Source organism: Gossypium hirsutum, chromosome D02 (assembly GCF_007990345.1).
Source record: "Gossypium hirsutum isolate 1008001.06 chromosome D02, Gossypium_hirsutum_v2.1, whole genome shotgun sequence".
NCBI lineage: Eukaryota > Viridiplantae > Streptophyta > Magnoliopsida > Malvales > Malvaceae > Gossypium > Gossypium hirsutum.
Window position 1 is genome coordinate 25623267 of NC_053438.1, and position 17457 is coordinate 25640723.

The 17457-nt window shown below is 33.7% G+C and overlaps 1 long non-coding RNA gene and 1 other non-coding gene across 2 annotated transcripts; both read right to left on the minus strand.

The window, feature by feature from the left end:
- Positions 1-6701: 6701 nt before the first annotated feature.
- On the minus strand, positions 6702-6807 carry LOC121214928 (small nucleolar RNA R71). Its single transcript, XR_005910665.1, has one exon. It is a non-coding gene; the product is annotated as a small nucleolar RNA R71 (small nucleolar RNA).
- A 6795-nt stretch (positions 6808-13602) lies between these two features.
- On the minus strand, positions 13603-14751 carry LOC107908380 (uncharacterized). Its single transcript, XR_001687002.2, has 3 exons — positions 14585-14751; positions 14314-14392; positions 13603-13971 (listed from the first exon to the last, which is right to left on the minus strand). It is a non-coding gene; the product is annotated as an uncharacterized lncRNA (long non-coding RNA).
- Between the last annotated feature and the right edge of the window lie 2706 nt (positions 14752-17457).

A 17457-nucleotide genomic window follows, 5' to 3' on the forward strand; every position in this document is an offset into this window, starting at 1 on the left:
CATTCAACACACCATTCGTTTCCCACATATCTCTCTCTTTCACTTGATTTTCTCGCTTCCATTCCCTTCATTGTTTTCCCATTTCCCTTGCCAATTTCCGTCTTGAAAAAGAGGCTTCTTCAACCTTGGAATAGCAGCATTCAATTATTTGTAGAGGCCTCGGTTCAACAGAACGAGTGGAGAAAAAGAGGAGCGCACTAGTCTAGCTTTAGAGAAACACTGGATATTCTTCCTAGTTCCATTGTCTTTAATTTTCTTGTTTATGTTGTGATTATGAATATGAATAATTGTTTCATTGTTCTATTTGTTCTAATCAAAATGAATTAAATTTATTTGTGTTAGATTGATTTCATTCTATCCACTTAAATTGTTAGAATCATGTTTGTGTTGTTTTAGGCCTTGGTAAGTTGTTCAATTAAATAAAATCGTGCTTATGTTATACTTGCATTATAAAATGTAAGGTAATGAATGAATTTATTATTAAACATATTGAAATTGTAATTAATTGGAAAATTATTTAATTGGTGAATGTTTAATCTTTTAAGGTAGCTGAGGGTTAAATTAGCGACTGTATTAAACGATACATTAGCCTTGCATAACTTGCAAGATTATTGTGATTAAACTATTTCCATATAGAAATATATTATTACCTCACTTAATATTATATGTGCTTATGAAGATTGATTAATTGTTTGAATTGACATTGAGAAATGTTCAAGAGATTGGTTAATTGAGTAAGTATGTATGTGCAGTAGTTAACAAATTACCAAGTTACAGTGAAAATATTCGTTACAACATGATCGTGGGTTTAGTAATTCTAAGTTAATGAATGTAACTGATCTAACACAATTATGTCATACTGATTAGAACTCATCATTTTGAAATTGTGCATTGGAATTTTTACTTTTTATTTTTTACTTAGTTAATTTTTAGTTTTTAGATCACTTCTTCAAAAAAAATATTTTTCCCATCACCAAAGTGGTTGGTTTACATTTCATAAATATTTTTCTTTCACAGTCCCTGTGGGTACGATAACTCGGCATTTACTTATCACATTATTACTTGATAACGATTATGTACACTTGCACATTTTCGTCGTTCCAAGAGGCGTAAAGTAAAGTTGGAGAGGCTGCACCAGTCTCATAGGGAAACCTTCAAGAACTATCAAGAAGATCTTGAAAAGAACCTTGTCTGGGCTCTACCAATGTGGAAATCAAACTTGATCCTGCACGCCCAAGTGGTCTCTGGTACTATTGACCTTAGCAATGTAGACTTCGATTATCTGAAGGTATCTCTGCAAAGTCGCTTAGGTTGGACGTTTACAATCCTGTGGGTGAATATTGGGAGACTTTCAAAAGAGAGTGGAAACAATCAGTTGTCTTTTCCACCCCCATATGCCCATAGCTAAGGATAATGAAGTGGACTTAGAAGGCATGGAGCAAAACCCTAAAGGTCATCCCTAACCAGATGAGGTCTCTATTGAACCCACTAACCAGCCCACAAAAGGAGGAAACTAAAATTTTCTTTTCTCTTACCTTGTATTTTTCTTTTATCTTACCTTGTATTTTTCTTTTATTGTCTTCCATTTTGGTACAACATTCTTATTATTAATGGAGTGATCTTTTGCCTTTCCTTTGTTCATTCTCTTTTTCATCAAGTCATTACAGATGTATTAATCTCATGGTAAGAAAAGTCTATCATACCTAAGGAATGATAATAAATGAAGAAGTAAGGCTTTGCATAAAAGTTAGCGTGGCTTCTGATGATAATAAAAGTTATATGAATGAGTTGTAATGGTATCTCTATGTCTTACAAGCAGTGATTACTAAGTTTTCGTGCTGGATGTTTGCGATCTGGAGACTAAGCTGTCGTTTGTGGATGTGAGGTGAGTCCCTAACTTGACTCTCATATGTAAGGTAGTATTTCCAATGTTTTTATAGATAATGGTCAGACCATGAACGCTAAATGAGTTGTACATGTATAGTTTGTGAGGAATCTGATAGTTTAAGTATGATATGATATGAAATAAAATGTATCTTAATTTCTGTATGGTGTCAAAGCATGAAAGATCTATTAAGTGCGTCTGTATTTGTCTCTGCGGAGTCGTCTAAAGGAGTCTGTCAGGACTTTAAACACGATTCTCCAAAAGGAAAAGTTCATGGCACTATATGGTGTAAGACCATAGCTAGTGGGCTATGACGTCATATGGAAAGACCATATTGTATAAGACCATAACTGGTGGACTATGGAATCATATGGAATGAACTAAAGGAAGATTATTACCTAATGGAGTTCTCTGCGTGACCCAAGATAATGAAGGGCAAACCTTACGTAATATGAGTCTAGGTGAATCCCTATCGTGAACATGCAATAAAATGGAAGCCTTTGTAGAAATCTATGAAATGAAAGCCTTTATGGCAATATATTAAATTAAAGCCCTTGTGGAAATTTATGAAATGGAAGCTTTCGTGGCGATCTATGGAAAGGAACGCCTTCGTGGTGCATTCTACAAGAAGGCCTTTGTAGTAATCATTTGAAAGAAATGTTTTTGTGGAAATCCCTAAAAGAGAGGAATGGTAAGTATGATAAACCCTGAAGAATGATATGTATGGCTGACTTTAAAGAATGATAACTATGACAAACTCTGAAGGACTAGTAGGTATGGTAAACTCTGAAAGAATAGTACGTATGGCGAACTTTGAAGGAATAAGTATGTATGGCGAGGTCTGAGAGAAACAGTTTCATAGGAAATGTCATGGCGTATCCTGCATAGTTTTAAGATATGTACAGAGAAGATGGAATGCGCCAGGGAATGTAGTGAATTCATAATATGAACCAAGTAGACTAGAAGAACAACTTGATCAACAGTATTTTGTTGGTATGGGTTCCAGAATGGGAACAGTTAATGAATCACGAAAAGGCTGTGTGAAGAATGTAAGTAATGTACTAAAGATGCTAAGGGTTAGGAATAATCACAAATCAAGGTATGGCGTCTATGGTGTGAAGAAGATAGGTACTCGCAAAAGTCAAGTTGAAGAATGAAGAACAATGAGATGATAATGAAATTACCAAATGCATTGTAGTGAGATGATATAGGTAAATGGAGTTCATCTCACTAAGTTCTCATGAACTTACTTAACTGTTTAATGTCGCAGGTAAGTTGATTAGGGCCGGTGCCAGGAGGGACGATGCTAGGACTATGCAAAAAGAGCGGCAAAGTGGGCTATTATGCATACTGAGAGGACTTGGGCAGGCGTGGTTGAGTCTGTTGTAATAAATAGAAATAATGTACTTGTGTTAAGAGATTCGTTCGTAAGTCATGATAACTGAAACCCTTCGTATAAAAATTATAGTTGCCTATTGTATACTCATTTGTAATTTTTATTTAAAAACTATCTAAACTAAGTTGTAAACTTTGAAGATTTGTATGAATAGTTTGAGTGTGAGTTTGTAATAGAGATGTAACACTTGAGATCCGGATCAGATGACTCAGATCAGGTTGAGAGTGTTACAAAATTTTTATAACAAAGCAGGTCTCGCGAACTACTTCCTAGTGAATAGATACTCTGAAAACAATTCACAGAGTTCTTCATATATCCAAAAGTTATGAAGGGTTTGCAGATACCAATTTGCTAAATGTTAAGGTTCACTCTTTGTACAATCCACACCCTATTACTTCGTAGTAATTTGGCGAACTTTTCATAGTTTGTCAGGTTTGAATATTCCATGTTAGTGCTAATGGTGAATAAAATGTTTAGAGTTTAGTTGCTCAATTATGAACTTGAAAATTAGGGAAACAGTAATCAAACTTGGACCAAATTTATATACTTAAAATTTCAGATGTATTTATAAAGCATTATTGGTTCGTAAATAAATACATAATGTAAAGCATAGAAAAACATAAAAATAAATAAGTCTTAAAACAATCGATGTAGTTAACAAAATTTTTTCTCTAAGCCCAAAAAGAATTTCCACATTGTCTTTAATGCAGAGTTCGCTTGTACTATTTTTACTGCATGTATACTTTGCTTGGATCACTCACCTCACTGTTGCACACCTTGCAATCTAGCTATCTGGAGTGAATGGAAATAAGTGAGTGAGTTCTTGCAAACACAGTGAATATATAGGAAATAATAACCACATAGCATACATAAAACATAAGTTAAGCAAAAGCTTTACCAAAGTTACAAAACTTGCGAACATAGTTCGCCATACTTACGTGAAGTCTGGTTTTCAAATACCTACTATCAGATACCTTAAAAATAGTAAAACACGTTATTTTAGAAAACATAAACTTATTTGCCTGTTGATAAGCAAATATCCTTATAATGCCTCAAAATGAATCAATGAGTCTAACATGTCCCATAAATGTAGCATAAAGCTAAACACTGTCCAACACGCCAACATGTCCCAGTAAATGGAGCTTAGCTCGACATTCCCTTCTCTCTCCAACTTATCCTAGTGTCTCTTGCCTGAATCACAAAACATAAAGGTGAGTGATCACAATCCTATGGTAAGCCATATATCCAACGGCTTTAGAAAAACATATTTGTCAAAACATGTACTTAAATATAGAGCTCGTATACCACTGTTCATAAAAACACTTATACAATCTCAAACAGAGTTTAGAAAATACTTACTCTCAAAACTTAGGTTAAAACCCTAAGCTCCCGGTTAACCTTATGGTTCACACACACGAATGGTGATCCTTGAACACTCACCAATTTACTGAAAACCTTTAGACAAGTTTTGCTTTTCCCTTGTCTTTACTTGTAGACGATTCTGTCAAGTTCGCAATTTAACAAATATACACAAGTCACTAACAGAAAAAACACATAGAAACTTGTACATAAACACAAGTGATCTTAGGTTCACACATGTTGGTCTTTTGGCAAACCTGATCCCCTTTGTTGCGAATTCTTCTAAACACAATATAGGAACAAAGTCTTACTTTAGATCCTATAAGCTAAGTTCTGGGTTCTTAGAACTTGATAAAAGAACAATCAAGGAAGAATTTGAGAGAGTTTTGTTGTTTAATAGAATATGAAATTTCTAATGGAAAGGGCTTAATTTACCGGCACTTAGTTTTTTGGTGTTCTTAGGATACCCTAGTCGTAGTAGAAGTAGGAAATAGTTACATGCATGAATAGTGTTGTGAAGAAAAAAGTAAGTTGACTTCCTAATTTTGGTATCGTTACCCTTTGACTACTCCTACTTTTGACTGTTGGCCCAAAACAAAGGTAATAGCTTGCTAGGCCATTTGGCGATCCTTGTTTTGCCAAACCCGCTGGCGATCCTTGCTTCGACAAACCCGTTGCCGATTATATTTCACTGAATCCACTGGCAAACACCAACTCGCCAGACCTATTGACGATCACAATTCACTGAGCTCAAACTTCTAGGCCCTATTTTGAGATGTTACAAGGGGTGTTACAAACCTCACAATTGTGCATTCACAACATACTGTAGTTCAAATAAAAAATGAAATGAAATTGGACCTCACAACAACGCCTTCACAACAAAATGTGACATAAATGAAGAATGAAATTGGACATCATAATTAGCCTTCTAAAACAAAATGTAACATGAATAAAAATGAAACCAAACCTCACAACCAAGCTACTTAAATAGAATGCAACATAAATGAAAATGAAATGAAATTGGACCTTAAAACTAGGCCTCTAAAACAAAATGCAACATAAATGAAAATGAAATTGGACTTCATAACCAGGCCTCTAAAATAGGATGCAACATAAATGAAAATGAAATGAAACTAGACCTCACAACTAGGCCCCTGGAAACACGAAAATATACACACACTTTTTCTTTCCCTTTTTAACTCAAATTCATGCAGTTTCGGTAAAATTCTTGTCAAAAAATATATAATTATTATAAAATATTTAAATTGAACTCAAATTATGAATATTTTGAATTCTAATTAATTTTATATCAAATTTTTAATAATTTTGATTATTTTCGAAAAATTTGCACAAATGGCGAAAAATGGCTCGACAGACACTACTAGAAGCGCAAAATCGAGAAGCAATTTTTAAACATCAAGGCGAATTAATTTTTCAGCCTAAGACGGTCTAAATTATGTGTATTAATTCATCATATAATTAATTTTAATTTTAATCCAATTTAATTTGGATTGAATAAATTATTATTAATTAATTATTAAAAGTGTCTCAGTTGAGCTGAACTGAGAAAACTGATCCAACCGAGCACTGTGCAGCCTAAAACTGTCCCACATTCTGGTCCAATTAGCTTGTTTGGCTGATTATTTGGCTTGGAAAATGACCCTTGAAGAGTCCTTCAATTTGCATTCAAACCTCTCCACTATTCATGCCTTTCAAGATTTGCCCTTACCTAAAAATAGCATGTTTGAAATCTTCAAACATGCCACATGTGTGGCTGGCCATGAGAGGAGTCTTTGGCTGCTGATTTTAGATATTTTTAGCAGTCTTCTCAACCTATAAATCCCTCCCTTGGCTGCTCACTCCAAACACATCTCAAAACCATTCATTCTTCACTTCTTTCTCACTTTTCTCTCTTCATTCCCTTCCATTGTTCTTCATTTTCTTCCCTATTCCTTTGCCGATTTCACCTCTTGAAATCCCTACCGTCTGAATCCATAAGTACATGGCAAGATTTGGTTGAACGTTTCTTATTGAAATATTTCCCTCCATCTTTAACCACCAAGATTCGAAATGAAATCACTTCATTTCAGCAACTTGATGAATAATATTTATATTAGGCATGGGAGCGGTTCAAGGAGTTATTATGCAAGTGCTCTTATCATGACATTCCTTGCTATGTTCAAATGGATATTTTCTATATTTGTCTCAATAGTCATACTAGAATGATGGTGGATGCTTCGACAAATGGAGCCCTTATTTCTAAGTCTTATAACGATGCTTACGAGATTATTGAAAGAATTGCCAGCAATAACTATCAGTGGCCAACCAACCGAGTAGCCCCAGAAAGACGAGTAGCAGGAGTACATGAAGTGAACACACTTGCTTATTTGGCAACCCAGGTATTCTCTATGTCTTCTATGATTAAGAACATAACTATTAATGTTTTCAATGGTAATTTGACAAGTCAGCAACCAAACCAGTTTGGGAATATTTCTTGTGAATACGGTGGATATGGCCATTTCGTTGAAAATTGCCTTTCGATCCAGAGTCAAAATATGACATGGGAAATCAGAGATGAAATGGTCCGCAATCAAATTCTTACAACCCTTCATGGCAATATCTTCCAAATTTTCCATGGAGTAATCAATGGAAGTACCTTAACAACTCTTATATGCCATCTCGACCAAATTATCCACCGGAATATTCTTAACAAGTGCAACAACCCCCACCAACTGCATCTCCTCAAGTAATCTTAAGAATTTGCTGAAGGCGTACATAACAAAGAATGATGAACTAATCCAAAGCCAAGAAGCAACATTGAAGACTTTAGGAAACCAAGTGGGACAGCTAGCCAATAAGCTCAAAAGTAAGCCCCAAGGTGTTTGGCCGAGCGGCACAGAAAATCTAAGAATTTTGGGCAAAGAACATTGCAAAGCAGTCACTTTGCCAAGTGGAAAGACATTGGAGCCCAAGGTGGTTGAGGTTCAAGATGAGCCTATTGTAGCTCAAGGCAAAGAGGAATTTCAACCGAGTGTTGTAACCCCTATTTCACAAAAGTTATATTCAGTGATCCTTGATGAGGTAAACTATAAACCAATTAGTTCTAATTATCTAACACCCTTTTTGGATGCGGAAATATTTCTACAGAAGAGTTGTCCAGTTAAAGCTAAGATTTCACCAATGCTATATGCTCAACAATTCCAGAAGCAGCAAAAAGAGACTTAGTTGAAATAAATCTTTGATGATGATATGACTTTTAATGACTTCGATGCTACTAAATCCCTAGATATAGTTGAGGACTGCTCTATTATTTCCAAGATAAAATAGCTAGATTTTACAAAATTGGAGCTCAATTCTTTAGACAATCCGTTAGAACATATTCTACTAGAGGATTCACCAAATGATGACGATGATAAGAAATGTTTGGCTTGGTTAGAAGCCAATTAGAAGGAATTCACTCAAGAAGTTCCACTCGAATCATTAGAGTTATTATCTCGAGAGTACACATAACCAAAACTGTTGATTGAAGAGCCAATCGAATTAGAACTGAAGACTTTGCCTCTTCATTTGAAATATGATTATTTGGGTTTATCTTTATTTTTACCTATCATGATTTCAATTGAGTTTACCAAGAATCAAGAAGAAGAGTCATTTGTTGTTTCAGAAAAGCACAAGAAGGGTGTCAGATGGATTATTGTAGATATTCGAGTCAAGGGTTGGAGGATTTGTAGGAATTACATGAAGTTAAACAAGGCCACCAGGAAAGATCATTCTAATTTTTCTTTCCCTAATAAGATGTTGGATAGATTTGATGGGAAAGAATATGATTTCTTCCTATTGGTTATGGTTGGTATGACAAATGACCATTTGACACCACCATGGTCAATGACGATCCTGAATAAAATGAAGGGAGTTCTCTTCACTTTCTTTATCGTTATTTTATATTTTTAGTTTTTTTTTCTTCTCATTTGAATAAAATGGTAGGCTTAGATAAAATTTTCTTTGGTTCATTATATTAATTAAAACTTTGTCTAGGAGATTGGGACTTAAGCGAGACCATCCGTGACCCTTCTAGTCTTTCCTAGGAGTTTAATTTAATGTAATTTTTCAAAAAAATATATTTTTCTAAGTAGCCCAAAGAATTTAAGTATTTATTTTGTTAAATAAAGGGTCAACTTTTAACCCAAGCACTAATTTTTTTGAGTTTTTTTTTGTTTATTTTTAGTATAGGAGCTTAGGATCCAAAAAAGAGTTGCCGTTGGGCTTAAGACACTACTAAGAAGGGAAATATTCAACCCTTTTCCACACAAACCTATAGCCCTTACCTTGCTCCATTGCCACTCCCAAGTAGCCCAATAGTGCATCTCACTTAACCCCTTAATGTTGCAGCCCTTAACTCCCTGAATCACCACCCCAAACACCTTCATTCAAAGTCACCAACTACTGCACCTAAGCTATCCTTAAAACCGCCACCCTCTTCAACTCTAAACCTTACGCTTAGCTACTCACCCACGTGCCCAAAACTGAAACCACCCTTAACAGATTTCCTAAGTTTGACACTGAGAGTCCCTTTATCTAGCACCATTCCACGAAGTGAACAATTTGGTATAATGGCTATGCTGCAACACATGTAGTTGCAGTAACAAGATTACTGGAGATACCTAAAAATACAAGATGACTCGATTAGAGATGCATTTAAATATATATTTCATAACTCGTTTATTTTTGTGCCTGAATTTCCAGACTTATACTCGAACCATGGACTCCAATATCGAGAAAGGAAAAAGATGAGTCAGATTCTGAGGGATCTACAAATAAATAAAAAGGGGGGATTCTTACTTTATTTCATTTTCTTTCCTAGGTTATTTAATATTTTAAGATTAGGCTCTATTAGGATTTTTATTTTTTGCATAATAAAACAAGAGGTGGAAATCATAAATAAAAATGAACAAGATACAAAGTGTGGCAATAGATATATACATGTCTAGGATTGGATCTAGAGAGAGCTTGGTACTTAAGCAGTCAAATTGACTCACCTTATCTTTTCCAGAATCTTACTTGGTGTATAGTATCTATTCAATTCTAACAATGATGACATTGTTCATCTTAAGTGGGGGACTGAAAAATTGAAATTATTTCCTCTTAGAATAAAATTTTGTTTTAATTATGATTATGATATATTTTGTTCAACAATTTGAAATTTTGTTAAGTATGCTAAACTTCAGTATGAATAAAATTCTATTATTTCAATAATTGCTATGTTGGCTGAATTATGATATAAATGTAATTTTAATAAAGCATGCAAATCATACCATTAAATTTTTAGTTCCTTAGGAAAGTTAGGTATACATGAAAGTTTAAGTCTCTAGAATTGACTTAGTAATTTCTTAAGGCGAAATATTAGGAAGCATGGAATGCTGAAAATGATTTAGGCAACTTTTTTTTAGATCGTTTGAGTCTTTCAAGCCAACCATGATGAATTTTTATCCCTTAAAACCTAACTTTGAGACTATATGGCCTAATTTTATTTGAACCCTTGCAATATTTAGCCATCACTTTTCTCTTAATTATCTTTAAACTGTCCTAAACACTAGACTCAGCACTCTTCAGAATGTTCATTGAAAATAAGTCTGGGGGAGTAGAAAAGAAGTATCAAATGCTCAAAAAATTGTAGTACATACAGTAAAATGCTCGTGATAAAAAAAAAGAGAAAAGAAAAGAAAAGAAATATAATAAAAAAAAGAGAGAGCATATGTATTTGAAAGAAAATAGATGTACAAAAGAGCATGTGAAAGAAAAGTAAGTTGGTGTATTGAAGGTAATTATTCCGAAGGTTCGATTGAAGCTGAGTCTAGGGTTTTTAGCCTAAATTTATCTATCTTTTACCTACCCCTAGCCTAGCCATGTTACAACCTATTTAAAAGACCTATTGATTCAAGTTTCTGTGCTATCTACATTAGTGGAGAGAAATTGCTATGTTCAACATATGAAGGCATAAATTAAACTTGATGATTGCAGCTTAATCTTAAATAAGGGAATAAAATCAAATTGGTAGGGATTTACATGTTTTTATTGAGAAAGCATTTAGTCTATTTTTGCTATCATAATAATTATTGAGATTAATTTGAATGGTATGTATACTTAAGTAGCATAATTATCAAAATTCTTGTACTTGAGCATAAGTATACTAAAATCATAATTTTGGGAAGAATATTGTTCTGGAAGAAATTTTCAAAGGTGTTTTCGAGAAATTCTTTTCAAATGTTTGCGTGACTCGGGACGAGCAATGAATTAAGTTTGGGGGTGTGGAAACACGAAAATATATACACTTTTTCATGCCCTTTTTTACTCAAATTCATGCAGTTTCGGTAAAATTCTTGTCAAAAAATATATAATTATTATAAAATAATTAAGTTGAACTCAAATTATAAACATGTTGAATTTTAATTAATTTTATATCAATTTTTTTATTAATTTTGATTATTTTTGACAGATTTGCACAAAAGGCGAAAAATGACTCGGCAAACACTACTAGAAGCGCAAAACCGGGAAGCAATTTTGAAGCATCAAGACGAATTAATTTTTCAGCCTAATATGGTACAAATTATGTGTATTAATTCATAGTATAACTAATTTTAATTTTAGCTTAATTTAATTTGGGTTAAATAAATTATTATTAATTAATTACGAAAAGTGACCCAGTTGAGTTGAACCGAGAAAACTGGTATAACTGAGCACTGGGCAGCCCAAAACAGTCTCACATGCTGACCCAATCAGCTTGTTTTTTTGATTATTTAGCTTGCAAAATGGTCCTTGAAGACTCCTTCAATTTGCATTCAAACCCCTCCGCTATTCATGCCTTTCAAGATTTGCCCCTACCTAAAAATAACATGTTTGAAATCTTCAAACATGCCACATGTGTGGCCGATCATGGGGGGAGTCTTTGGCTGCTGATTTTGGCTATTTTTAGCAGCCTTCTCAACCTACAAATACCCCCCTTGGCTGCTCACTTCAAACACATCTCAAAACCATTCATTTTTCACTTCTCTCTCACTTTTCTCTCTTCATTCCCTTCCATTGTTCTTCATTTTCTTCCCCATTCCTTTGCCGATTTCACCTCTTGAAAAAGATTCCTTCAACCATCATTTGGAGCAGCATTAAAGTGTTCGTGGAATCCTCGATTCAACAAGAACAGGGCGGAGAAGGAGGAGCGAAGCAAACTAGTCAAGCCTCGGAGAAACACCGGATTTGATTCTTGTTCATTATCCTTTTTAATTTTATTGTTGTTGTTATGAACATGTCCATGAATAATTGTGATGTTGATATGTTTAATTTAATTAATATGGCTTAAATTCAATTCGTGTTAGGTTGATTGCATTTCGTCTACTTGAGTTATTAAAATTGTTCTTGTGTTGTTATAGGCCTCGGTAAGATGTTTGATTAAGTAAAACCATGACTAAGTTATTCTTACATTACAATTGTAAGGTAACTAATGAATTAATTATTTAAACGGATTGAAATTGTAATTAATTGATACGATACTTAATCAGTGCATGTTTAATCATCTAAGGTAGCTGAGGGTTAAATTAGCAACGGTGTCTAACGATACATTAGCCTTGCATAACTTGCAAGATTATTGTGATTAAACTGTTTCAAGGTAGAAATACATTGTTACCTCGCGTAATCTTTTATGTGCTTATGAGATTGATTTAATTATTTGAATTGGCATAGGGATATGTACAAGAGATTATTTTAATTTCATAAGTATGTATGTGCATTAACACATTTGCTTATTAAAATTTGTTTAATTGGTTGAATTGACATAGAGATATAGTTAAGAGATAAATGGATTTTGGTAGGTAAATATGTTCATAAGTTAGCAAATTACTGAGTTGCCGTGAATTTATTCGTAACAACATAAACATGAGTTTAATAATTCTAAGTTAAAAGAAATGTAGATAATCTAGCACAATTATGTCATCTTGATTAAAATCATCTTTTAAAATCGTGCATTGGAACTTTTATTTTATTTTTATTTATTTTACTTAGTTAAAATCCTAGTTTTTAATCACCTCCTCAAATCAAAATATTTTTTTCACCAAAGTGGTTTTAATTACATTCATAAATAATTCTTTTCACAGTCCCTATGGCACTACACCAAAATAGGTTTTTAGCGGCATTTTTTAGGCCTTTAGCGGCGCTTTTTAGCGCCACTAAAGGCATTTGCAAGCGCCGCAAAAAATGCCGCTAACGACAACGTCATTAACGTTTGCAGCGTTTACAGAAATAAACGCCGCTAAAGGTCATGTTCTTTAGCGGTGCTTAAAAACAAAACGCCGCTAAAGAACATGATCTTTAGCAGCACTTTTATCACAAATGCCACTAAAAAACATGATCTTTAACGGCGCTTTTATCACAAACGCCGCTAAAGAACATGATCTTTAGCGGCGCTTTTATCACAAACGCCGCTAAAGAACATGATCTTTAGCGGCACTTTTATCACAAACGCCGCTAAAAGTACGATTCTTTAGCAGCGTTTATGGAAAAACGCCACTAATTTTGGCAAATTTGTATCATCCGATTTTTCATCCATATACAATCCTTCTTGTAACATAAAATCCAACCAAAAACGACAAATTTAAACGATACTTCAAATTCAATGAAAAATATATGATATAAATTGATAATTGAATTATATAATTCAAAATATTCTTACAATGATATTAAAATTAACAATGTTAAAAATATTCTTACAATAACTAAAGCACACTAAAATGTTTACACAATCATCTCCCACAAACAGGTGCAGCAGTAACCACAAGAAAAAAAGAAGAAAAATACACAAATCCAGAAACAACAGTTTTTGACAATCACTTTTTCAGGAGTAATACCAAAAAAAAAACCCCCCAGGTTTCAACAAAAATGACACATTACTTAGAAGTCTCCTTTACTTTGTCTGCAGTTTCAAATCTTAACTGCAAATAGAAGAATAGAAATGCATTTCAGATTCATCATATTTGTTCACATGACAAATCAAAACCCAATGTTCACAACTTAAACTACACAAAATACCAGCAAATGCTGCAAGCAACAGACTAGATCAGCCTGAATGTCCTTCTCTTGCAATAGGGTTTCCAAATTATCCTGTCAAATGAATGTGCTGTCAAGGGCAGGAGAAGAGAAAAGCATTGAATAGATTCAACCTTTTTAAAAGTTAAAGGCTAAACTGCCACTTTTACCAGAATATTTTTCTCTCTTTTCATAAAATAAATAAATAACTTAGAGAACATTTTTCTGCATCAGCTCCGCCGCAGCAATACAAGTCGCAGACCTTCAATATTTACAAAAAGGAGTTAAAATATGAAAAATAAAATATATCCATTTGCAAATAGGAAGTAAGGAAGTGAGAGAACCAAATCTTTCAATCCTTCCTAGAATTCAAATCTTTCAATAACATGACAACAGAAGGAGACAACCAAATCTAATTCAAAAGAGAACTCCACATAAGCCAACCTAATCTTTCAATCCTTCCCAGAATTCCTCATCTTTAGAGTAAATATTTCGGGAAAAGTTTACATACTTGAGAAATAGAAAAACAAAATTATGCACCCAAAAAAATTGAAAAAAACATTATAAGAAAACAGCAATAAAGTGGATACAATTAGGGATTCACCAAGAGATTTCACATCAGATTGCTCAGATAAATGTAAATCTACTAATTTGGCAATCAGTTCCCTCCGGCCTTCTACCACCTGCAATGTACAATAATTTTCTTTTCCATTTCAAATTTCTCAGGAACCAAAAAAACCATTACCATTTCCATAACTGCAAACCCTCAACTATTACCATAGATAACTTCTTGAATCGCTAAAGAATATCCAAAAAGATGGAAATGTAATGAAATGGAAAGTAAATTTTCAACAATAATAATAATAAAAGCTTACCTCTGAAATTTTTATGGCTTCTATGAGCTTCTGCAACTCGCTGCTGGAACTTGAGTTCTCCATCGCTAGTCTTTTCTTCTCTTTTCTTTTTCAAACCACATTCACAAAAGAAATCATTCAATGTTAAAAATTAACTCAATTTATGTCATTAATCCCTGTAATATGCATAAATTGCAAATTTAATTTAGCTACTTTTAAAATTTTGAATTCCAAAAAACATATGTTAAATTATAGGAACTAAAATAAAACTAAAAATATAAAACTAAAATTAATCAAACTGAAGCACTAAAAAATTACAATACCAAATTATAATACAAAAACAAAACCTGATAAGTTAGTCCAATTGGATAACATTAGTAAACCTTACTGTTAAATTACTAGCTTGAATATCAACACTTCAATATTTAATATGTAAGGAATTATCAAAAATCAACATTTCAATAATTTATATGCAAGAAATTAACAAAAATCAATCTTACAACAGTTTATGTGAAACAAATTAGTAAAAATAAACTATTCATAGTTCATAGTTCATATATTAGCAAAAATAAACAAATTAGCAAAAATTTTGAACAATAAATATAACTTCTCAAAACAAAAAGCAATAAATAAATAAATATCACAAAGTGTTGTCGAGATCTTTGTGATTAGACAAAGAAGCAAGAGCTGGATGGTCAATTTCTTTACGAGATGCTTCCCTAAGCTGTTGTTCTATTCCTAACTTCCGCAGCTCATATAAACTCGATAACCTGCCACACAACACATCATGCAAACCTTCGTTTAAAATCATATATAACTTGGAAATCGGACTATGCCACATTCATGCTTTACGAATTATTTACTGGCACTTTTAACATTCATCAGTCACTCCCCCCCTTTATGTAATGGTTTCATCATATATGTATCTTTACTGCCCAAGATTGAAAGATGCTTGGATATTCATTTCAGGCTTTAAAAAGGTTCAGATATGGCTCAAAATATGTGCTCGGTTTTCACTTTTTCTGAAGTTGTCCCCAGATGCAATTGCATTCATCAACAAGATCAAGCAAAGAGGATAGTCATCTTACCATCCACAGCATCATGAGAAGTAGGGGTCTGTCCACTATGGCTAATCCAAAACCCAAGTTGCTCTTCTACAATATCATCTTCCACGCCATACACTTTGGCTCTTCTCCAGAAATACGTTAACCAAGCCTATAACAGTTACAATTTATAAGCACAAGAGGAGGAGAATAACTCAACACAAATTGTAGAAATCAAGTTAGGTCCTATAAATAATGGTAATAAAGAGCATTTACATGAGGGTCTGAATTGACTTGCAGGAAAGTAGCTTTCCATTGTCAGACAACCAATGACAAATGCAGAATGCACCAGTTTTGCAGGATAATCCAATCTATAAGAGAAGCAAAGAATTGTTAAGAACACTTACAGCTGTTTCTGACACCACGTCTGCAGAATGCTCCAGTTTTGCAGGATAATTCAAGTCTTCGTTAATCGGGATATAATTTTCAATCTGAGTATTCAAGAAGACAAAATGTTCAGTGTTGGGATGTGTGGTATTAACTCAGACAGGCACATTCAGAAAGCACAATACAGTTTCTCCCAACATGGTAAACATGAAGTGCAACTGTATGCAATTTTATTTTTAAATCTCAAAAGATTGACAACTAAAATAATTTGTTCTTTCAAAAACAGAGAATAAAGTCACAAACATATACATGAAAGCACACATAAGCAATAACAAACCTCATCACGGATATATGTTCGAGCACGAAAAGTCAAGCGTTCATGAATGTCTGCCAAAATTCTTTCTAATGATGGGCGTAACCCTGCCAATGACTCACTCTTTCTACTAAGCTGTTCTCCCAAGACTTCAACTTTGAGAATATCAACCATTTCACAAAGAAAATCAACATTTGCTTGTACAACGTTAACCAAGTCGCCTATGCCTGCCTAATGCCTGTACAACAGCATCCTCAACCTGAAAGCAGTATTGAGCGTGAAATTAAAAAAGAAAAAAGAAAAACGAAGTGGTACTCCAAAAAGTGCAGATGAAACACATAAGTAATAATAAAATAGAAATTCATATAAATACAGAATGGAGGGAAAGAAGTATTACTGCTACTAAAATTTTTAGAAGTTAATGCGCAAGGCATAAACCATCATAGAGGTGGCACACAAATTTATAAAAAGGGATGGAGAACATCCAGGAAAAGTATACCAAATTAATATTTAATTTTGCTTAAAAAAATCAACCTTCAAAGATGCTAATTCCCTAAGGCCCATTTCAACTGAAAGCATACTCTCAATATTTCCTTCTCCAGTCAGATCATTCAGATCCCGGACAATTTTACTCCGGTCTGAATGTCCACCACCTGTAACAGTTCTAAAATTTAATAGGTCAAAATAATATATATTAAAAAGAAAGAGGGATTAAACGGGATGTAGTCAGAAAATGAACTAGCCTTTATCCCAGGCCCCATCTTTAGCCTTTTGTCCAGCTGAGACAACAACTTCAAATGGAAGAGGAGCCAATGCCGACCAGTATTCATGCTTTAACACTGCTATATCTGCACATATGCCTGGAAAATCCAGTAGCAATTGCAGAAAAAGCAAATCCTATCAGGTTAATAAACAATAAAATGCAAACTCCATCACCAAGGGAACAAAATAAAAAGGCTAAGCATTACTGGGGAATCGGTTTCTGGGGAATCGATTTAGGGAGATTTCTGGGGATGGGGGGAATCGAAAAAAGAAGGGGGGAAAAAGAATATTTCATTTGAAATATTGGGATAAAAAAATATGAGAAACAGTTAAACTATGAGCTCTTCTGAGATGTATGCAAAAAGAGGGAGAGAGGGGAAGATGGTGAT